A 26,807-nucleotide genomic window follows, 5' to 3' on the forward strand; every position below is an offset into this window, starting at 1 on the left:
CAGTATAAACACCTAATCTAGTACAACATAAAAAAAATAAAAATCCATAAGAAAAAGAACACATATAAGTTAAATAAGGAAAAATTACTCAAACGGCTAAAGAAATCATTAAATTAAAAACAGGGGAAAAATAATAAAGTAGGTAATTAGATATAATAGGAATTGGCTGCTCCTTACAAATTAACTTAATAGCATCTCTAAATGGCTGAGGAATTCCAACAAAACCTACCTTATTTGGACCCTTTCGAATCTGAATATAACCTAAAACCTTACGCTCTAATAAAGTTAAAAAGGCAACACTAATTAAAACACAAATAACCAATAAAAGAAAATTCAAAATAAATATAAATAAATCATAAAGTATCAATACTATTTGTAGAAAAAATCTACATAAATGAATTCTAAATTCAACACATTAATCGGTCAAAATAGTAAATAAATTAATATTAATCAATATAACAAAAAATATTTTAACCATATGGTCCTTTCGTACTAATATGGATTAACAATCTTAGGATAGAAACCGACCTGGCTCACGCCGGTCTGAACTCAGATCATGTAAGAATTTAAAGGTCGAACAGACCTAATCATTGGGCTCCTGCACCCAAAATTTTTCTTAATCCAACATCGAGGTCGCAATCTGCTTTGTCGATATGAGCTCTCAAAAACAATTACGCTGTTATCCCTAAGGTAACTTAATCTTATGATCATAAATTATGGATCAAAATAACAAACATAAATAAATGATATAATAATGAAGAGTTTATCTATTCTTCATGTCACCCCAACAAAACATCATCATTAAATATAGAAAAATATAGAAACAAAAAACTATATAAAAGTAAAATGTCAAGCTCTATAGGGTCTTCTCGTCCTAAAGAAGAATTTAAGCCTTTTGACTCAAAAGTTAAATTCAAAAATTTATTAAGAGACAGTTGATTTCTCGTCAAGCCATTCATTCCAGCCACTAATTAAGAGACTAATGATTATGCTACCTTTGCACGGTCAAAATACCGCGGCTCTTTAAAAATACGCTCAGTGAGCAGGCCAGACCTCAAAATATAAACAAGAGGACATGTTTTTGATGAACAGGCGGAAATCAATTTTGCCTAGTTCCTTATAATAAGTTCACAAGGTAAAAATTTCATACAAATAAATATACTAATTCTATCATTATTACAAAAATTTTAAAATTTAATTAATAATCTTAATAAAAAACCTAAAATATTTATAAAATCAAAATAAAAAATAATGAACTAAAACGTAATCTTAAAGATAGCTGGTTTAAAGCTTACTATTATATTTCTATAAAATAAATTATAGGTTATTAACTTCAAAGCTTATCCCTTAAAGAATAAATAAGTTAATATTTTTACTTAAAAAATTAAATAAAAACAAATAACTTTAAAAAATTAAATTTTTTCTTAAGAAACTAGATATCTTGGGAAACGATTAACATCTCATTTCTATAAATAATTTAATAATAATTATGATACATTAACTATAAATTATTTATAAATCAACCCAAATCGAGACAAGTAAAATAAATACTAAAATTTTGATAAACCCTGATACAAAAGGTACAATAAATAAAATCTACTTAAAAAAATTTAAAATAATATTTCATAAAACACTTACATTACCAATAAACTATAATTTAAAAAATCAATTCTATAAAATATACTAAGACAAAAATACAATAAAATTATTTATATTAAATAATTAAATAAACAAAAAATAAATATAATAAAATAAATAATCAAGATATCCTGATTTGCACAGAAAAATTTTCAGTGTAAATGAAACACTTTACTAATAAGTTATATCTTGAAACTCTTCCTAGATACACTTTCCAGTACATCTACTATGTTACGACTTATCTCATCTAAATTGAAGCTACTTTAAAATAAAATAGAATAATCAATAATGAGAGCGACGGGCGATGTGTACACATCTCAGAGCCAATATCAGTTAAATTAAATAAATTAAATTACTATCAAATCCACCTTCATTAACAGTATTTCACTATCAAATCTGTTATAAACAAAAATCTATTGTAACCCACCTCCTCTTAACTATAAGCTGCACCTTGACCTGAAATATTTTATAATTATAAATCTTGAGAATTATAACTCTAAAAAGATTCTCTGATAACGGAGATATACAAACAAATAAATTAAGTAGAGTAAATCGTGTATTATCAATCATGGGGTAGGTTCCTCTGAATGGAATGAGATACCGCAAAATTCTTTGTGTTTAAAGACCTTAACTAATAGTACCCTGGTAAATATAATTAACATTTAAAATAATAGGGTATCTAATCCTAGTTTATTATTTAAATTTCACAGATTCATAAAAAGGGCCACAAATAAATTTTAACATTTCACCTTACAAATTTATATTTCAACCCTAATAATATAAACAACTGTTTTAACCAATAATATTCACTTGTATCAATCGTATAACCGCGGCTGCTGGCACGAATTATGCCGATACTAAATCAATTGCTAAATCCAAAATCACTTGATAATTAAATCAAATTACTGCAAAAAGAACATTTAGTCTAACAAACCTTACATATAATACAAAGAAAAAGTGAATAAACAAGCAAGAATAAAACTTTTAAAAATAAAAAATAAGAAAATTTTAAATCTATTAATTCGGGAAAAAATAAAAGATTCAAATATTTAAAGAAAAAAAAAGAAAAAACCACAAACATTAACAAAAAAAAAAGAAACGCCCCTATGTATGACCACAACAACTTCTCTATTATATATAATTAAAGATTAATATGGAACATGTATAGCAATAAATGTATTATATTCTTTCTTATTTAATCTTTCTTTTCACTAATAAATAAAGAAAGATTAAATAATATAATAAATATATTTTATACACTTATGTAATTTAATATAATATGTTATTAATATGAATTCTTTTTTTATATTAAGTTAACTTTCATATATATTAGTTAAATAATCTAATTATAGATAATTTACATAATTATATTATTATAATTAATATAATTATTTATATTAATTATAATATTTTATATTTAAATTAATAATTTTATTTATTATATCCAATTATAATAATATTAAATATTAAATTACATATTATTATATATATTATATTATAATAACCTATTTTAAGATAAAAACATAAGTAGCTATAATCCTAGGTAAATAATTGCATTAAAATAATCAATTGATAATGGTAAGATGAACTTATAATACTTTAATTTCAATTGAATGTAATATATTAATATAAATTATTTATTATATATATATATATATATATATATATATATATATATATATATATATATAAATAAATAAAATGAGCAGGATAAATTAATCCTAATTAAACAAAATAATACATAAAAGAATTTCAAAAAAAACTTTCGATTTATATATTAAATAAATGAAGTGCCTGATTAAAGGGTTACCTTGATAGGGTAAATAAAGTAAATAAAATTACCTTCATTAAAATTACATAAGATAGAATTAAACTACCTCCTTTAGTATCAAAAACTAACGTGCATCATACACCTTAATGTAAAAAGGTAAGCTAAACAAGCTAATGGGTTCATACCCCATTTATAGAGGTATCAATCCTCTGCTTTTTAATGACCAACAACTCTACAAAACTTCTCTTCCTATCAACATTAATGATAGGAACGATCCTGTCCATTTCATCAAATTCCTGATTTGGGGTTTGAATAGGACTTGAGATCAACTTACTTTCATTTATTCTGCTCCTAACAAGAAATAAAAATATAATAATAAATGAATCATCAATTAAATATTTTATTGTCCAAGCAATAGCATCGACAATATTATTATTTTCAATTTTGCTGATTCAAATAAAATATCCCATGGGATGGGAAACAGAATTTATCCCATCAATAATAATTAGATCTAGACTATTATTAAAGATTGGAGCTGTACCTTTCCATTTCTGATTTCCAGAAGTTATAGGAGCATCAAGATGAAATAATTGTTTAACATTAATAACATGACAAAAAATCGCCCCAATAATGGTCTTATCTTATTGTATTCAATTAAGAACTTTTATTTGAACAATTATTATCTTAAGAATTATTATTGGGGCAATAGGAGGTTTAAATCAAACATCCTTACGACAACTTTTAGCATATTCATCAATCAGACATCTAGGTTGAATAATTAGATCATTAACAGTCAGAGAAAACATCTGAGAACTATACTTCATTTTTTACTCACTATTAAGATTAATTATAGTTTTATTATTTAAGCAAATAAATTTATTTTTCATAAATCAAATTTATTCAGCCAGAAATATAAAAACCGAAATTAAATTCATAATATTCTTATCTTTATTATCTTTAGGTGGACTACCACCATTCCTTGGATTCTTACCAAAATGAATTGTAATACAATCATTAATAGAAAACAATATAACAACTATTATAACTATTATAGTTGTATTAACTACAATTACACTCTACTACTATATACGTATTAGATTCTCAGCTCTAATTATATCATACACAGAAAATTCGTGATCTATAAAGATAAAGTCCCAAAAATCAAGAATCATTCTTCCTATAACAGTAATAATTTCAACAATAGGATTGATTTCAACATCAACCTTAATTTCATTATACTAAGGACTTAAGTTAATCAAACTAATAACCTTCAAAGTTATAATTAAAAGAATAATCTTTTAGGCCCTAGTAAAATTTTACACCTCTAGAATTGCAGTCTAGAATCATAATTGAATATAAGACCTAAATATGATAAGAGAGAAAACATCTCATAAGTAGATTTACAGTCTACCACCTAAAATTCAGCCATCTTACCGCAAAAATGATTATTCTCAACAAACCATAAGGACATTGGTACTTTATACTTCATATTTGGAGCATGAGCAGGAATAGTAGGAACATCAATAAGAATACTTATTCGTGCTGAACTTGGCCAACCCGGATCTCTAATTGGGGATGACCAGATTTATAATGTTATTATTACAGCTCACACATTCGTAATAATTTTCTTTAGAGTAATACCTATTACAATTGGTGGATTTGGTAATTGACTTGTTCCACTAATAATTGGTGCACCAGATATAGCATTTCCACGAATAAATAATATAAGTTTTTGATTACTACCACCTTCACTAACCCTTCTTCTTACATCTTCTATAGTAGATAATGGTGCTGGTACAGGATGAACAGTTTACCCTCCTCTAGCAGGAGCTATTGCACACGGGGGTGCATCTGTAGATCTAGCTATTTTTTCACTGCACTTAGCAGGTGTATCATCTATTCTTGGTGCAGTGAATTTCATTACAACAGCAATTAATATACGATCAGAAAGTATAACTTTAGATCAAACACCTTTATTTGTATGATCTGTAGCTATTACAGCATTACTTCTCCTTCTTTCACTTCCAGTTTTAGCAGGAGCTATTACTATATTATTAACAGATCGAAATTTAAATACATCATTCTTTGACCCTGCAGGAGGGGGTGACCCAATTCTATATCAACATCTATTTTGATTCTTTGGACACCCAGAAGTTTATATTTTAATTCTACCGGGGTTCGGAATTATTTCACATATTGTATGTCAAGAAAGAGGAAAAATTGAATCATTTGGAACATTAGGTATAATTTATGCTATACTATCAATTGGACTAATAGGATTTATTGTATGAGCACATCATATATTTACAGTAGGAATGGATGTTGACACACGAGCATATTTTACATCAGCAACAATAATTATTGCTGTACCTACAGGAATTAAGGTATTTAGATGATTAGCTACATTATATGGAACTAAATTCAAGTTCAATCCACCATTATTATGAGCTCTAGGATTTATTTTCCTATTTACAATTGGTGGATTAACAGGATTAGTATTAGCAAATTCATCACTTGATATTGTATTACATGATACATATTATGTAGTAGCCCACTTTCATTATGTATTATCTATAGGAGCAGTATTTGCAATTATAGGAGGTGTCATTCAATGATATCCACTATTTACAGGATTAACTATAAATAATACAAGATTAAAAATCCAATTTACAATTATATTCATTGGAGTAAATTTAACATTCTTTCCTCAACACTTCCTAGGATTAGCAGGAATACCTCGACGATACTCTGACTACCCAGACGCATATACATCATGAAACGTAGTATCAAGAATTGGGTCTACAATTTCTATTGTAGGAATCATTATATTCATTGTAATTATATGAGAAAGAATGATTACAAACCGAGTAATTATATTTAGAGCTAACATAAGAAGATCAACAGAATGACTACAAAATAACCCTCCTGCAGAACATAGTTACTCAGAATTACCATTAATCTCTAGATTCTAATATGGCAGATTAGTGCAGTAGATTTAAGCTCTACAAATAAAGGTTTGACCTTTTATTAGAAAATATTTATTAATGGCAACATGATCAAATTTATCTCTTCAAGATGGAGCTTCACCATTAATGGAGCAATTATCATTCTTTCATGATCATACTATGGTCGTATTATTATTAATTACAGTAATTGTAGGTTATGCCCTAAGTTATATATTATTTATTGCCTATACTAACCGTAATATACTTCATGGACATTTAATTGAAACAATCTGAACAGCTTTACCAGCAATTACATTAATTTTTATTGCCCTTCCATCATTACGACTATTATATTTACTTGATGATTCAGTAGATGCAATAATTACAATTAAAACCATTGGACGACAATGATATTGAAGATATGAATATTCAGACTTCATAGACGTAGAATTTGACACTTATATAACACCAGAACAAGACCTAGAAAATGTTGGATTCCGACTACTAGATGTAGATAACCGAACAATCCTACCAATAAATACAGAAGTACGAGTATTAACAAGAGCATCAGATGTTCTACACTCATGAGCAGTTCCTGCATTAGGGGTTAAAATTGATGCAACGCCAGGTCGGTTAAATCAAGGAACATTCACAATAAATCGACCTGGATTATTCTTTGGACAATGCTCAGAAATCTGTGGAGCAAACCACAGATTTATACCAATTCTAATTGAAAGAACTTCAGTAAATTTATTTATTAAGTGATTATCTAAGATAATTTAAGGAGTTAGTTCAAATAAATAACATTAGAGTGTCAATCTAAAGTAACTAAAGAAAATTAGTACACCTTGAAATTCATCAGATGACTGAAAGTAAGTAATGGTCTCTTAAACCAAATAATAGTAAATTAACGACTACTTCTGATGGGGAAATTATATCCAAATCCCTCAAATATCCCCTCTTATATGATTCTCACTATTCATTATATTTTCAGCTACATTAATCTTGTTTAATCAAATAAACTTCTTCTCATTTAAACCTAACCTTATTAAAAGAGCAGAAAAAGGAACAATTGAAATAAAAAACTTAAATTGAAAATGATAACAAATCTATTCTCAACATTTGACCCATCAACTAACATCTTTAATTTATCATTAAATTGAACTAGAACATTTCTAGGACTATTATTAATCCCATCACTATTTTGACTTACACCATCACGAATTAACATTATCTGAAATAAACTAAATTTAACCTTACATAATGAATTTAAAACACTTCTTGGACCAAAATCATTTAATGGAACAACATTCATTTTCATCTCAATTTTTATTATAATATTATTTAACAATTTCATAGGATTATTCCCTTATATTTTTACTAGAACAAGACATTTAGCATTAACATTTGCAATTGCCCTACCTATATGGCTAAGATTTATATTATTTGGATGAATTAACCATACTAATCATATATTTACACACCTTGTACCACAAGGTACACCGCCTGCATTAATATCATTTATAGTACTAATTGAAACAATTAGTAATGTTATTCGACCAGGTACATTAGCAGTACGGTTGGCAGCAAATATAATTGCAGGACACTTATTATTAACCTTATTAGGAAACACAGGACCATCTATAGCAATAAACTTAATCTCATTACTAATTATTGGACAAATACTTCTATTAATTCTAGAATCAGCAGTAGCAATAATTCAAGCCTATGTTTTCTCAATTCTAAGAACTCTATATTCTAGAGAAGTATATTAAACCTATGTTAACAACTCACTCAAACCACCCATTCCACTTAGTAGACTATAGACCTTGACCATTAACAGGAGCAATTGGAGCAATAGTCCTAGTATCAGGACTAGCAAAATGATTCCACCTATTTAATATTAACTTATTCATAATTGGATTTGGAATTACCCTACTAACTATAATTCAATGATGACGAGATGTAGTACGAGAAGGAACATATCAAGGATTACATACAGGATTTGTATCAATTGGATTACGATGAGGAATAATTTTATTTATTGCATCAGAGGTATTATTTTTCGTTTCTTTTTTTTGAGCATTCTTTAGAAGAAGATTAGCACCAACAATTGAACTAGGAATACTATGACCTCCAATAGGAATTCAACCCTTTAACCCTATACAAATTCCATTACTTAATACAGCTATTCTTTTAGCATCAGGAGTAACAGTAACATGAGCACATCATAGTTTAATGGAATCTAATCATACTCAAGCACTACAAGGATTATTCTTCACAGTGTTATTAGGACTATACTTTACAATACTTCAAGCATATGAATATTGAGAAGCACCTTTTACCATTGCAGATGCAGTTTATGGATCAACATTCTGTGTTGCAACAGGATTCCATGGTTTACACGTAATTATTGGAACAATCTTTTTATCAACATGTCTACTTCGACACTCAATAAATCAATTTTCACCAAGACATCACTTTGGATTTGAAGCAGCAGCATGATACTGACACTTCGTAGACGTAGTATGATTATTCTTATATATCTCTATTTATTGATGAGGTAGATAATTGTTTTTCTAGTATAAATAGTACATTTGACTTCCAATCAGAAAGCTTGATATAAATCAAGAAAAACAATTCTAATTCTATCAACAAGAGTTTTCATTAGATTTATTATTCCAATAATTGTTATAATCCTGGCAACAACACTATCAAAAAAATTAATTAATGATCGAGAAAAAAGATCACCATTTGAATGTGGGTTTGATCCAAAAAGATCAGCACGAATACCATTCTCAATACGATTCTTCCTAATCGCAGTAATCTTTTTAATTTTTGATGTAGAAATTGCACTAATACTACCAATTGTAATTATTTTTAAAACTTCAGACATTATAATCTGAACAGTATCAACAATATTTTTTATTCTAGTTCTATTAGGAGGACTATACCATGAATGAAACCAAGGAGCATTACAATGAGCAGAATAAAGGGTTGTAGTTAAATATAACATTTGGGTTGCATTCAAAAAGTATTGATATTATCAATCAACCTTAAATAGAATAAGAAGCGAAATATTGCAGTCAGTTTCGACCTGGAAGATTGGTATGTACTACCCTTATTCTTATTAATTGAAGCCAAAAAGAGGCGTATTACTGTTAATAATATAATTGAACTATAATAGTTCCAATTAAGGAAATGTAAAGCCAATATGAAAGCTGCTAACTTTTTATATTAGCGGTTAAACTCCGTTAACATTTCTAAAATTTATATAGTTTAAATAAAACATTACATTTTCACTGTAAAAATAATATATCTATATTTATAAATACTTAAAAGTAAAAATACTTCCTTAACATCTTCAGTGTCACGCTCTAATTATAAGCTATTTAAGTAAACGAAAAACAATATTACCAAAATAAATATTCAAAAAATAAAAGTTAAAAGATAAATCTTGAAATTAGAATCATATCAACCTTGAATATAACCAATTAAATAAATAAATAATCTATATAAACCTTGACCACCAAGTAATTCACCTCAACCATAATCAAATGACTTAGATGAATAATAACCTATTTTGAAAGGAATATATCTAATAAACTTAGTTGAAAGAAAAGGTATAAATCATATAGAACCAGCAAATCTAACAAAAGAAAGTATACTTAAAGAAAATAAATTATGAGAAAAATCAAAATTAGAAATAAAATAACCTAAATAAGCACCTAAAATAACAACTGTAATAGTTAAAAACTTTAAATAATAAGGTAAAGCAATCACATGAGGAATAGGAAAAATTAATCAAGATAAAAGACTACCACCAAAAACAGCAACAAACAATAGACCAATTATTCCAAATGAAATATAATAACCCTTATCATGAAAAGAAAATCTAGAATAAAAATTATTATCACCAGATATTGAATAATAAAACAAACGAATAGAATAAGAAGCAGTTAAACCAGTAGAAAAAAAATAAAGAAAAAAATTAAACAATTAATTCATCTTAAACAAACCATCTCAAGAATTAAATCCTTTGAATAAAATCCCGCTAAAAAAGGTATTCCACACAAAGATAAACTAGAAACTTTAAAACAAACTGAAGTTAAAGGTATGAAATTAACAATTGATCCTATAAAACGAATATCCTGAGAATCCTTCAAATTATGAATTATTGAACCTGCACATATAAATAATAATGCCTTAAATAAAGCATGAGCCAATAAATGAAAAAATGCAAGCTTTGGATAACCTATAGCCAAAATTCTTATTATTAAACCAAGTTGTCTTAAAGTAGAAAGAGCAATAATCTTCTTTAAATCAAACTCAAAATTAGCGCCCAATCCAACCATAAATATAGTTATACAACCAATTAAAAGTAAAAATCAACCACAATTATAAGTATCCAATATTGGTCTAAAACGAATTAATAAATAAACACCAGCAGTAACAAGAGTAGAAGAATGAACTAAAGCAGAAACAGGAGTAGGAGCTGCTATAGCAGCAGGAAGTCATGAAGAGAAAGGAATCTGAGCTCTCTTAGTTATAGCTGCTAAAACAATTAATATAGTAATGAGCTTTATTTCAAAAGAATTAGAAATAAAATCATAATAATAAATATAATTTCAACCACCAAAATTTAACATTCATGCAATAGAAATTAAAATAGCAACATCACCAATACGATTAGAAAGTGCAGTTAATATACCAGCACTATAAGATTTTACATTTTGATAATAAATAACTAAACAATAAGAAACTAAACCTAAACCATCTCAACCTAATAAAATTATAATTAAATTAGGACTAATAATTAAAAAACCTATAGAAAGAATAAATATTAAAACAATAATAATAAAACGATTTATATTCTTTTCACCAGATATATAATCCTCTCTATAATAAATAACCAAAGAAGAAATATATATAACAAAAGATATAAAAATAAGAGATATTCAATCCAAAATTAAAGTTATAACAACTATAGAACCATTTAAATTGAAAAGCTCTCACTCAACAAAAACTCTATAATCAATTATTAAATAATAAATACCTAAAATAAAAATTATAGTTCTCGAAATAAACAAAGAAAAAAAACTCAAAGAACAAATAGAAAATAAATTCACGGCCTAAGATGAAATACTTCATATCATTGATTCCACAAAACAATATTTTTAATTAAAATACTTAAGCAAACTAAACAAAGAAATATTCACCCTTTAAACAGAGAATATTTAAAGGCAATCAATGTAAAAGTAAAAGATGATATTCACGAAAATAACCAAGAGAACAAGTATAAACACCAGAATAATAATTCCCATGCTGAGAATAAGAATATATATACAAAGTATAAACAGCTCTAAAAAAAGATAAAAAAATCAAAGCAAAGAATCTAAAAGAAGATCAAGATATAATTCTATTTAATAATCTAATTTCACCTACCAAATTTAAAGAAGGAGGAGCAGCCATATTTGATGATCTTAAAAGGAATCATCATAAAGCCATTCTTGGCATCAAATTAATTATACCCTTGTTAATTAATAATCTTCGTCTACCTAAACGTTCATAAATAATATTAGATAAACAAAATAAACCAGAAGAACATAAACCCAGACCAACCATTAGAGAAAGAGAACCTACACAACCTCATCAATTCATAGTCATCAATCCACCAATAACCATTCTTATATGAGCAACAGAAGAATATGCAATTAAAGACTTTAAATCAACCTGACGAAAACAAATAAATCTTACAATAACACCCCCAGATAAACCTAAAGACAATCAAAAATAATTAAACTTTAAACAACCCAAATAAGAAATAACCTTTATAACACGAAAAATACCATAACCACCTAACTTTAATAAAACACCAGCAAGAATTATTCTACCTGAAATAGGGGCCTCTACATGAGCCTTAGGAAGTCATAAATGAACCAAAAACATAGGTATCTTAACTAAAAAAGCCAAAATTATAAATACATAAAACATAAAATAATAAGAACCAAAATCAACCAATAAAGGAAAATATAAAGTATTAGAAAAATCATAAACCTTAAATAAAACTAATAATAAAGGTAATCTAGCAACCAAAGTATAAAAAATTAAATAAACACCAGCCTGCAAACGCTCAGGTTGATAACCCCAACCCAAAATTAAAAGTAAAGTAGGAACTAATCTAGCCTCAAAAAAAATATAAAAAGAAAGAAGACTTAATCTAGCAAATGAACAATAAAGCATAATTATTAAAATCAAAACCATAAAAACAAAAAAATTAGAATGATATGAACTTAAATAAACTGAACCTCTAGCAGTGATTATTAAAGAACAAATCCAAAAACTAAGTAAAATTAAACTAAAAGAAAAATAATCAATACCAAAATAATATCTAATTATATTCAAATCAGCATATGAATAAACACAAATTATAAAAACAAAACCCGACAGTAACATTAAAGAATGAACCAACCATCAACAATTATTTAATAAACAAAGAGGGATCAAAAAAATAGTTATAAATAAATACTTTAACATAAAGATAAACCAAAAGAATTAAAAAAATCATTACCATGAGAACGAATTATTGAAACTAAAATAGAAAGACCTAAAGCACCCTCACAAACAGAAAAAACTAAAAAAATAACAGGAAAAAATAATCATAATCAAACTCAATAAGAAAAACAATAACTAACATAAATAAAGAAAGAACAATATATTCTAATCTCAAAAGAACCATTAATAAATGTTTACGTTTAGAAGAAAAAACATAAACACCAGCAAAATAAATCAATAAAGAAGTAAAAATAGAGAATATAAACATTAGTTTTAATAGTTTAAAAAAAACGCCAGTCTTGTAAACCGGAAATAAGTCCAGCCCCCACTTTTAAAACTTCAGAGGTGGAAAAGCTTCCATCATCGGTCCCCAAAACCGGTATTTTAAATAAACTAACCCCTGAAATGATCAAAATAATAATTATATCATTATCAAATGTAATAAATATTAATTTTATTAAATTAAGACATCCAATATCAATAATGCTTTTTATTATCCTTCAAACCTTCCTAGTTGGATTAATAACAGGAACAATAATAGAAAGATATTGATTATCATATATTATATTTTTAACATTTCTTGGTGGTATACTAGTATTATTTATTTACATTACAAGAATTGCATCAAACGAAATATTTCAGCCTAAATCAATCACTATAATTATTACATTAATAATGTGAGTATTTATCATATTAATATTAATTATTCTAGATATATCTATATTTATAGACTTTTTCAAAAACACCGAAACTATAAATATTGATAATTCAATCAATTATCAAGAAATAACAATATCTTTAGAAAAATTATATAATAGACCAACATTCATTATTACAATAATAATAATAATTTATTTATTTTTAGCACTACTAGCAGTTGTTAAAATCACCAATATTAATCAGGGACCTATTCGTAAAATAAGATAATTACTAATGAATAAACCCTTACGATTAAGACATCCTTTAATTAAAATTATTAATAACTCTTTAATTGACTTACCTGCCCCAACAAATATTTCATTTTGATGAAATTTTTGATCCCTATTAGGGTTATGTTTGGTAATTCAAATCGTAACTGGACTATTTTTAGCTATACATTATACATCAAATATTGAAATAGCATTCAGTAGTGTAGTACACATCTGCCGAGACGTAAATAATGGTTGAATTATCCGAACCTTACACGCAAATGGAGCATCTATATTTTTTATTTGTATTTACTTACATGTAGGACGGGGAATTTACTATGGATCTTATATATATATACATACCTGAATAATTGGTACAGTGATTTTATTTTTAGTTATAGCAACTGCATTTATAGGATATGTCTTACCCTGAGGCCAAATATCTTTTTGAGGTGCAACAGTAATTACTAATTTATTATCAGCAATCCCATACTTAGGAACAGATTTAGTCCAATGAGTATGAGGAGGATTCGCTGTTGATAATGCAACATTAAATCGATTCTTCACATTCCATTTTGTATTACCATTTATTATTGCTGCTATAGCAGCAATTCATTTATTTTTTCTTCACCAAACAGGATCTAATAATCCTCTTGGACTAAATGGAGATATTGAAAAAATTCCATTCCATCCATACTTTACCTTTAAGGATTCTATTACATTTGTAATAATAACATCATTATTAATTATACTATGTTTAATTAATCCTTACCTATTAGGAGATCCAGATAACTTTGTACCTGCCAACCCATTAGTAACACCAGTTCACATTCAACCAGAATGATATTTCCTATTTGCATATGCAATTCTACGATCTATCCCTAATAAGTTAGGAGGTGTTATTGCATTATTTTTATCAATTAGAATCTTAATAATTTTACCATTTTATAATAAAACACCATTCCGAGGCATTCAATTTTACCCTATTAATCAAATTTTATTCTGAATTATAGTAGTTGTTGTATGCTTACTAACGTGAATTGGTAAACGACCTGTTGAAGAACCTTATATTATAACAGGTCAAATCTTAACAATTATTTACTTCACATATTTCTTAATTAATGTCCATGTCGCAAACGCATGAGATAAATTAATTAAGGAATAAAGTTAATTAGCTTAGGAAAAGCATATGTTTTGAAAACATAAAATTAGAAGTTTAACTCTTCTATTAACTTTTCTCAAAAAATTTCACTAAACAAATGAGATAAATAAAATCTTTAAACCAACAAAGAAAATAAAAAAAATTCAAAGATAAAGGTAAAAAACTTTTTCAAGCTAAGTACATTAATTTATCATAACGGAAACGTGGTAATGTTCCACGAACCCAAATAAAACCAAAAGATATAATAGCAAGCTTAATAAAAAATATAAAAGAATAAAAATCACCGCCCAAAAAAATTAAAGCCAATAACATTCTTATGAAGACAATTCTAGTATATTCAGCTAAAAAAATTAAAGTAAAACCACCCGCACCATACTCTATATTAAATCCTGAAACTAACTCAGATTCCCCTTCAGCAAAATCAAAAGGAGTACGATTAGTTTCATCTAAGCAAGAAGCAAAACAAGCTAAAGCTAAAGGAAAAGAAATAATAATAAATCAACAATAAAGCTGATAGTTTATAAAATCAAACATATTAAAACTACCAATTAAAATAATTAAAGACAATAAAATTAAAGCTAAACTAACTTCATAAGAAATTGTTTGAGCAACAGAACGAAGAGAACCTAATAATGAATAATTTGAATTAGAAGATCAACCAGCAATTATAACAGTATAAACACCTAATCTAGTACAACATAAAAAAAATAAAAATCCATAAGAAATAGAACACATATAAGTTAAATAAGGAAAAATTACTCAAACGGCTAAAGAAATCATTAAATTAAAAACAGGGGAAAAATAATAAAGTAGGTAATTAGATATAATAGGCGTTGGCTGCTCCTTACAAATTAACTTAATAGCATCTCTAAATGGCTGAGGAATTCCAACAAAACCTACCTTATCTGGACCCTTTCGAATCTGAATATAACCTAAAACCTTATGCTCTAATAAAGTTAAAAAGGCAACACTAATTAAAACACAAATAACCAATAAAAGAAAATTCAAAATAAATATAAATAAATCATAAAGTATCAATACTATTTGTAGAAAAAATCTACATAAATGAATTCTAAATTCAACACATTAATCTGTCAAAATAGTAAATAAATTAATATTAATCAATATAACAAAAAATATTTTAACCATATGGTCCTTTCGTACTAATATGGATTAACAATCTTAGGATAGAAACCGACCTGGCTCACGCCGGTCTGAACTCAGATCATGTAAGAATTTAAAGGTTGAACAGACCTAATCATTGGGCTCCTGCACCCAAAATTTTTCTTAATCCAACATCGAGGTCGCAATCTGCTTTGTCGATATGAGCTCTCAAAAACAATTACGCTGTTATCCCTAAGGTAACTTAATCTTATGATCATAAATTATGGATCAAAATAACAAACATAAATAAATGATATAATAATGAAGAGTTTATCTATTCTTCATGTCACCCCAACAAAACATCATCATTAAATATAGAAAGACAAACAAAAAACTATATAAAAGTAAAATGTCAAGCTCTATAGGGTCTTCTCGTCCTAAAGAAGAATTTAAGCCTTTTGACTCAAAAGTTAAATTCAAAAATTTATTAAGAGACAGTTGATTTCTCGTCAAGCCATTCATTCCAGCCACTAATTAAGAGACTAATGACTATGCTACCTTTGCACGGTCAAAATACCGCGGCTCTTTAAAAATACGCTCAGTGAGCAGGCCAGACCTCAAAATATAAACAAGAGGACATGTTTTTGATAAACAGGCGGAAATCAATTTTGCCTAGTTCCTTATAATAAGTTCACAAGGTAAAAATTTCATACAAATAAATATACTAATTCTATCATTATTACAAAAATTTTAAAATTAAATTAATAATCTTAATAAAAAACCTAAAATATTTATAAAATCAAAATAAAAAATAATGAACTAAAACGTAATCTTAAAGATAGCTGGTTTAAAGCTTACTATTATATTTCTATAAAATAAATTATAGGTTATTAACTTCAAAGCTTATCCCTTAAAGAATAAATAAGTTAATATTTTTACTTAAAAAATTAAATAACAACAAATAACTTTAAAAAATTAAATTTTTTCTTAAGAAACTAGATATCTTGGGAAACGATTAACATCTCATTTCTATAAATATTTTAATAATAATTATGATACATTAACTATAAATTATTTATAAATCAACCCAAATCGAGACAAGTAAAATAAATACTAAAATTTTGATAAACCCTGATACAAAAGGTACAATAAATAAAATCTACTTAAAAAAATTTAAAATAATATTTCATAAAACACTTACATTACCAATAAACTATAATTTAAAAAATCATTTCTATAAAATATACTAAGACAAAAATACAATTAAATTATTTGTATTAAATAATTAAATAAACAAAAAATAAATATAATAAAATAAATAATCAAGATATCCTGATTTGCACAGAAAAATTTTCAGTGTAAATGAAACACTTTACTAATAAGTTATATCTTGAAACTCTTCCTAGATACACTTTCCAGTACATCTACTATGTTACGACTTATCTCATCTAAATTGAAGCTACTTTAAAATAAAATAGAATAATCAATAATGAGAGCGACGGGCGATGTGGACACATCTCAGAGCCAATATCAGTTAAATTAAATAAATTAAATTACTATCAAATCCACCTTCATTAACAGTATTTCACTATCAAATCCGTTATAAACAAAAATCTATTGTAACCCACCTCCTCTTAACTATAAGCTGCACCTTGACGTGAAATATTTTATAATTATAAATCTTGAGAATTATAACTCTAAAAAGATTCTCTGATAACGGAGATATACAAACAAATAAATTAAGTAGAGTAAATCGTGTATTATCAATCATGGGGTAGGTTCCTCTGAATGGAATGAGATACCGCCAAATTCTTTGGGTTTAAAGACCTTAACTAATAGTACCCTGGTAAATATAATTAACATTTAAAATAAAAGGGTATCTAATCCTAGTTTATTATTTAAATTTCACAGATTCATAAAAAGGGCCACAAATAAATTTTAACATTTCACCTTACAAATTTATATTTCAACCCTAATAATATAAACAACTGTTTTAACCAATAATATTCACTTGTATCAATCGTATAACCGCGGCTGCTGGCACGAATTATGCCGATACTAAATCAATTGCTAAATCCAAAATCACTTGATAATTAAATCAAATTACTGCAAAAAGAACATTTAGTCTAACAAAACTTACATATAATACAAAGAAAAAGTGAATAAACAAGCAATAAACTTAATCTCATTACTAATTATTGGACAAATACTTCTATTAATTCTAGAATCAGCAGTAGCAATAATTCAAGCCTATGTTTTCTCAATTCTAAGAACTCTATATTCTAGAGAAGTATATTAAACCTATGTTAACAACTCACTCAAACCACCCATTCCACTTAGTAGACTATAGACCTTGACCATTAACAGGAGCAATTGGAGCAATAGTCCTAGTATCAGGACTAGCAAAATGATTCCACCTATTTAATATTAACTTATTCATAATTGGATTTGGAATTACCCTACTAACTATAATTCAATGATGACGAGATGTAGTACGAGAAGGAACATATCAAGGATTACATACAGGATTTGTATCAATTGGATTACGATGAGGAATAATTTTATTTATTGCATCAGACGTATTATTTTTCGTTTCTTTTTTTTGAGCATTCTTTAGAAGAAGATTAGCACCAACAATTGAACTAGGAATACTATGACCTCCAATAGGAATTCAACCCTTTAACCCTATACAAATTCCATTACTTAATACAGCTATTCTTTTAGCATCAGGAGTAACAGTAACATGAGCACATGATAGTTTAATGGAATCTAATCATACTCAAGCACTACAAGGATTATTCTTCACAGTGTTATTAGGACTATACTTTACAATACTTCAAGCATATGAATATTGAGAAGCACCTTTTACCATTGCAGATGCAGTTTATGGATCAACATTCTTTGTTGCAACAGGATTCCATGGTTTACACGTAATTATTGGAACAATCTTTTTATCAACATGTCTACTTCGACACTCAATAAATCAATTTTCACCAAGACATCACTTTGGATTTGAAGCAGCAGCATGATACTGACACTTCGTAGACGTAGTATGATTATTCTTATATATCTCTATTTATTGATGAGGTAGATAATTGTTTTTCTAGTATAAATAGTACATTTGACTTCCAATCAGAAAGCTTGATATAAATCAAGAAAAACAATTCTAATTCTATCAACAAGAGTTTTCATTAGATTTATTATTCCAATAATTGTTATAATCCTGGCAACAACACTATCAAAAAAACTAATTAATGATCGAGAAAAAAGATCACCATTTGAATGTGGGTTTGATCCAAAAAGATCAGCATGAATACCATTCTCAATACGATTCTTCCTAATCGCAGTAATCTTTTTAATTTTTGATGTAGAAATTGCACTAATTCTACCATTTGTAATTATTTTTAAAACTTCAGACATTATAATCTGAACAGTATCAACAATATTTTTTATTCTAGTTCTATTAGGAGGACTATACCATGAATGAAACCAAGGAGCATTACAATGAGCAGAATAAAGGGTTGTAGTTAAATATAACATTTGGGTTGCATTCAAAAAGTATTGATATTATCAATCAACCTTAAATAGAATAAGAAGCGAAATATTGCAGTCAGTTTCGACCTGGAAGATTGGTATGTACTACCCTTATTCTTATTAATTGAAGCCAAAAAGAGGCGTATTACTGTTAATAATATAATTGAACTATAATAGTTCCAATTAAGGAAATGTAAAGCCAATATGAAAGCTGCTAACTTTTTATATTAGCGGTTAAACTCCGTTAACATTTCTAAAATTTATATAGTTTAAATAAAACATTACATTTTCACTGTAAAAATAATATATCTATATTTTTAAATACTTAAAAGTAAAAATACTTCCTTAACATCTTCAGTGTCACGCTCTAATTATAAGCTATTTAAGTAAACGAAAAACAATATTACCAAAATAAATATTCAAAAAATAAAGGTTAAAAGATAAATCTTGAAATTAGAATCATATCAACCTTGAATATAACCAATTAAATAAATAAATAATCTATATAAACCTTGACCACCAAGTAATTCACCTCAACCATAAACAAATGACTTAGATGAATAATAACCTATTTTTAAAGGAATATATCTAATAAACTTAGTTGAAAGAAAAGGTATAAATCATATAGAACCAGCAAATCTAACAAAAGAAAGTATACTTAAAGAAAATAAATTATGAGAAAAATCAAAATTAGAAATAAGATAACCTAAATAAGCACCTAAAATAACAACTGTAATAGTTAAAAACTTTAAATAATAAGGTAAAGCAATCACATGAGGAATAGGAAAAATTAATCAAGATAAAAGACTACCACCAAAAACAGCAACAAACAATAGACCAATTAATCCAAATGAAATATAATAACCCTTATCATCAAAAGAAAATCTAGAATAAAAATTATTATCACCAGATATTGAATAATAAAAAAACGAAAAGAATAAGAAGCAGTTAAACCAGTAGAAAAAAAATAAAGAAAAAAAATTAAACATTCAATTCATCTTAAACAAACCATCTCAAGAATTAAATCCTTTGAATAAAATCCCGCTAAAAAAGGTATTCCACACAAAGATAAACTAGAAACATTAAAACAAACTGAAGTTAAAGGTATGAAATTAACAATTGATCCTATAAAACGAATATCCTGAGAATCCTTCAAATTATGAATTATTGAACCTGCACATATAAATAATAATGCCTTAAATAAAGCATGAGCCAATAAATGAAAAAATGCAAGCTTTGGATAACCTATAGCCAAAATTCTTATTATTAAACCAAGTTGTCTTAAAGTAGAAAGAGCAATAATCTTCTTTAAATCAAACTCAAAATTAGCGCCCAATCCAGGCCATAAATATAGTTATACAACCAATTAAAAGTAAAAATCAACCACAATTATAAGTAACCAATATTGGTATAAAACGAATTAATAAATAAACACCAGCAGTAACAAGAGTAGAAGAATGAACTAAAGCAGAAACAGGAGTAGGAGCTGCTATAGCAGCAGGAAGTCATGAAGAGAAAGGAATCTGAGCTCTCTTAGTTATAGCTGCAAAAACAATTAATATAGTAATGAGCTTCATTTCAAAAGAATTAGAAATAAAATCATAATAATAAATATAATTTCAACCACCAAAATTTAACATTCATGCAATAGAAATTAAAATAGCAACATCACCAATACGATTAGAAAGTGCAGTTAATATACCAGCACTATAAGATTTTACATTTTGATAATAAATAACTAAACAATAAGAAACTAAACCTAAACCATCTCAACCTAATAAAATTCTAATTAAATTAGGACTAATAATTAAAAAACCTATAGAAAGAATAAATATTAAAACAATAATAATAAAACGATTTATATTCTTTTCACCAGATATATAATCCTCTCTATAATAAATAACCAAAGAAGAAATATATATAACAAAAGATATTAAAATAAGAGATATTCAATCCAAAATTAAAGTTATAACAACTATAGAACCATTTAAATTGAAAAGCTCTCACTCAACAAAAACTCTATAATCAATTATTAAATAATAAATACCTAAAATAAAAATTATAGTTCTCGAAATAAACAAAGAAAAAAACTCAAAGAACAAATAGAAAATAAATTCACCGCAAAAATGATTATTCTCAACAAACCATAAGGACATTGGTACTTTATACTTCATATTTGGAGCATGAGCGGAATAGTAGGAACATCAATAAGGATACTTATTCGTGCTGAACTTGGCCAACCCGGATCTCTAATTGGGGATGACCAGATTTATAATGTTATTATTACAGCTCACGCATTCGTAATAATTTTCTTTATAGTAATACCTAATATAATTGGTGGATTTGGTAATTGACTTGTTCCACTAATAATTGGTGCACCAGATATAGCATTTCCACGAATAAATAATATAAGTTTTTGATTACTACCACCTTCACTAACCCTTCTTCTTACATCTTCTATAGTAGATAATGGTGCTGGTACAGGATGAACAGTTTACCCTCCTCTAGCAGGAGCTATTGCACACGGGGGTGCATCTGTAGATCTAGCTATTTTTTCACTGCACTTAGCAGGTATATCATCTATTCTTGGTGCAGTGAATTTCATTACAACAGCAATTAATATACGATCAGAAAGTATAACTTTAGATCAAACACCTTTATTTGTATGATCTGTAGCTATTGCAGCATTACTTCTCCTTCTTTCACTTCCAGTTTTAGCAGGAGCTATTACTATATTATTAACAGATCGAAATTTAAATACATCATTCTTTGACCCTACAGGAGGGGGTGACCCAATTCTATATCAACATCTATTTTGATTCTTTGGACACCCAGAAGTTTATATTTTAATTCTACCGGGGTTCGGAATTATTTCACATATTGTATGTCAAGAAAGAGGAAAAATTGAATCATTTGGAACATTAGGTATAATTTATGCTATACTATCCATTGGACTAATAGGATTTATTGTATGAGCACATCATATATTTACAGTAGGAATGGATGTTGACACACGAGCATATTTTACATCAGCAACAATAATTATTGCTGTACCTACAGGAATTAAGGTATTTAGACGATTAGCTACATTATATGGAACTAAATTCAAGTTCAATCCACCATTATTATGAGCTCTAGGATTTATTTTCCTATTTACAATTGGTGGATTAACAGGATTAGTATTAGCAAATTCATCACTTGATATTGTATTACATGATACATATTATGTAGTAGCCCACTTTCATTATGTATTATCTATAGGAGCAGTATTTGCAATTATAGGAGGTGTCATTCAATGATATCCACTATTTACAGGATTAACTATAAATAATACATGATTAAAAATCCAATTTACAATTATATTCATTGGAGTAAATTTAACATTCTTTCCTCAACACTTCCTAGGATTAGCAGGAATACCTCGACGATACTCTGACTACCCAGACGCATATACATCATGAAACGTAGTATCAAGAATTGGGTCTACAATTTCTATTGTAGGAATCATTATATTCATTGTAATTATATGAGAAAGAATGATTACAAACCGAGCAATTATATTTAGAGCTAACATAAGAAGATCAACAGAATGACTACAAAATAACCCTCCTGCAGAACATAGTTACTCAGAATTACCATTAATCTCTAGATTCTAATATGGCAGATTAGTGCAGTAGATTTAAGCTCTACAAATAAAGGTTTGACCTTTTATTAGAAAATATTTATTAATGGCAACATGATCAAATTTATCTCTTCAAGATGGAGCTTCACCATTAATGGAGCAATTATCATTCTTTCATGATCATACTATGGTCATATTATTATTAATTACAGTAATTGTAGGTTATGCCCTAAGTTATATATTATTTATTGCCTATACTAACCGTAATATACTTCATGGACATTTAATTGAAACAATCTGAACAGCTTTACCAGCAATTACATTAATTTTTATTGCCCTTCCATCATTACGACTATTATATTTACTTGATGATTCAGTAGATGCAATAATTACAATTAAAACCATTGGACGACAATGATATTGAAGATATGAATATTCAGACTTCATAGACGTAGAATTTGACACTTATATAACACCAGAACAAGACCTAGAAAATGATGGATTCCGACTACTAGATGTAGATAACCGAACAATCCTACCAAAAAATACAGAAGTACGAGTATTAACAAGAGCATCAGATGTTCTACACTCATGAGCAGTTCCTGCATTAGGGGTTAAAATTGATGCAACGCCAGGTCGGTTAAATCAAGGAACATTCACAATAAATCGACCTGGATTATTCTTTGGACAATGCTCAGAAATCTGTGGAGCAAACCACAGATTTATACCAATTGTAATTGAAAGAACTTCAGTAAATTTATTTATTAAGTGATTATCTAAGATAATTTAAGGAGTTAGTTAAAATAAATAACATTAGAGTGTCAATCTAAAGTAACTAAAAAAAATTAGTACACCTTGAAATTCATCAGATGACTGAAAGTCTGATTGATGAATATGCTAAAAGTTGCCGTAAGGATGTTTGATTTAAACCTCCTATTGCCCCAATAATAATTCTTAAGATAATAATTGTTCAAATAAAAGTTCTTAATTGAATACAATAAGATAAGACCATTATTGGGGCGATTTTTTGTCATGTTATTAATGTTAAACAATTATTTCATCTTGATGCTCCTATAACTTCTGGAAATCAGAAATGGAAAGGTGCAGCTCCAATCTTTATTAATAGTCTAGATCTAATTATTATTGATGGGATAAATTCTGTTTCCCATCCCATGGGATATTTTATTTGAATCAGCAAAATTGAAAATAATAATATTGTCGATGCTATTGCTTGGACAATAAAATATTTAATTGATGATTCACTTATTATTATATTTTTATTTCTTGTTAGGAGCGGAATAAATGAAAGTAAGTTGATCTCAAGTCCTATTCAAACCCCAAAACAGGAATTTGATGAAATGGACAGGATCGTTCCTATCATTAATGTTGATAGGAAGAGAAGTTTTGTAGAGTTGTTGGTCATTAAAAAGGAGAGGATTGATACCCCTATAAATGGGGTATGAACCCATTAGCTTGTTTAGCTTACCTTTTTACATTAAGGTGTATGATGCACGTTAGATTTTGATACTAAAGGAGGTAGTTTAATTCTATCTTATGTAATTTTAATGAAGGTAATTTTATTTACTTTATTTACCCTATCAAGGTAACCCTTTAATCAGGCACTTCATTTATTTTATATATAAATCGAAAGTTTTTTTTGAAATTCTTTTATGTATTATTTTGTTTAATTAGGATTAATTTATCCTGCTCATTTTATTTTTATATATATATATAATAAATAATTTATATTAATATATTACATTTAATTGAAATTAAAGTATTATGAGTACATCTTACCATTATCAATTGATTATTTTAATGCAATTATTTACCTAGGATTATAGCTACTTATGTTTTTAGCTTAAAATAGGTTATTATAATATAATATATATAATAATATGTAATTTAATATTTAATATTATTATAATTGGATATAATAAATAAAATTATTAATTTAAATATAAAATATTATAATTAATATAAATAATTATATTAATTATAATAATATAATTATGTAAATTATCTATAATTAGATTATTTAACTAATATATATGAAAGTTAACTTAATATAAAAAAAAGAATTCATATTAATAACATATTATATTAAAATACATAATTGTATAAAATATATTTATTATATTCTTTAATCTTTCTTTATTTATTAGTGAAAAGAAAGATTAAATAAGAAAGAATATAATACATTTATTGCTATACATGTTCCATATTAATCTTTAATTATATATAATAGAGAAGTTGTTGTGGTCATACATAGGGGCGTTTCTTTTTTTTTGTTAATGTTTGTGGTTTTTTTCTTTTTTTTTTTCTTTAAATATTTGAATCTTTTATTTTTTCCTGAATTAATAGATTTAAAATTTTCTTATTTTTTATTTTTAAAAGTTTTATTCTTGCTTGTTTATTCACTTTTTCTTTGTATTATATGTAAGTTTTGTTAGACTAAATGTTCTTTTTGCAGTAATTTGATTTCATTATCAAGTGATTTTGGATTTAGCAATTGATTTAGTATCGGCATAATTCGTGCCAGCAGCCGTGGTTATACGATTGATACAAGTGAATATTATTGGTTAAAACAGTTGTTTATATTATTAGGGTTGAAATATAAATTTGTAAGGTGAAATGTTAAAATTTATTTGTGGCCCTTTTCACGAATCTGTGAAATTTAAATAATAAACTAGGATTAGATACCCTATTATTTTAAATGTTAATTATATTTACCAGGGTACTATTAGTTAAGGTCTTTAAACCCAAAGAATTTGGCGGTATCTCATTCCATTCTGAGGAACCTACCCCATGATTGATAATACACGATTTACTCTACTTAATTTATTTGTTTGTATATCTCCGTTATCAGAGAATCTTTTTAGAGTTATAATTCTCAAGATTTATAATTATAAAATATTTCAGGTCAAGGTGCAGCTTATAGTTAAGAGGAGGTGGGTTACAATAGATTTTTGTTTATAACGGATTTGATAGTGAAATACTGTTAATGAAGGTGGATTTGATAGTAATTTAATTTATTTAATTTAACTGATATTGGCTCTGAGATGTGTACACATCGCCCGTCACTCTCATTATTGATTATTCTATTTTATTTTAAAGTAGCTTCAATTTAGATGAGATAAGTCGTAACATAGTAGATGTACTGGAAAGTGTATCTAGGAAGAGTTTCAAGATATAACTTATTAGTAAAGTGTTTCATTTACACTGAAAATTTTTCTGTGCAAATCAGGATATCTTGATTATTTTTTTTATTATATTTATTTTTTGTTTATTTAATTATTTAATATAAATAATTTTATTGTATTTTTGTCTTAGTATATTTTATAGAATTGATTTTTTAAATTATAGTTTATTGGTAATGTAAGTGTTTTATGAAATATTATTTTAAATTTTTTTAAGTAGATTTTATTTATTGTACCTTTTGTATCAGGGTTTATCAAAATTTTAGTATTTATTTTACTTGTCTCGATTTGGGTTGATTTATAAATAATTTATAGTTAATGTATCATAATTATTATTAAATTATTTATAGAAATGAGATGTTAATCGT

At 26.7% G+C, this 26,807-nt stretch overlaps 2 long non-coding RNA genes across 2 annotated transcripts in view; one reads left to right on the forward strand and one right to left on the reverse strand.

The window, feature by feature from the left end:
• LOC126278648 (uncharacterized) overlaps positions 1 to 1,732 on the reverse strand; it is a 58,297-nt gene extending 56,565 nt beyond the window's left edge. Inside the window, exon 1 of the long non-coding RNA XR_007550760.1 lies at positions 1,220 to 1,732. This is a non-coding gene — a long non-coding RNA (uncharacterized LOC126278648). The remainder of the gene's footprint in view (positions 1 to 1,219) is intronic.
• Positions 1 to 26,807, forward strand: part of LOC126278646 (uncharacterized) — a 159,224-nt gene that overhangs the window by 85,820 nt on the left and 46,597 nt on the right. The gene's annotated exons all lie outside the window — the stretch shown is intronic.

This window comes from Schistocerca gregaria, chromosome 6, assembly GCF_023897955.1.
Source record: "Schistocerca gregaria isolate iqSchGreg1 chromosome 6, iqSchGreg1.2, whole genome shotgun sequence".
In the NCBI taxonomy this organism is placed as follows: Eukaryota; Metazoa; Arthropoda; class Insecta; order Orthoptera; family Acrididae; genus Schistocerca; species Schistocerca gregaria.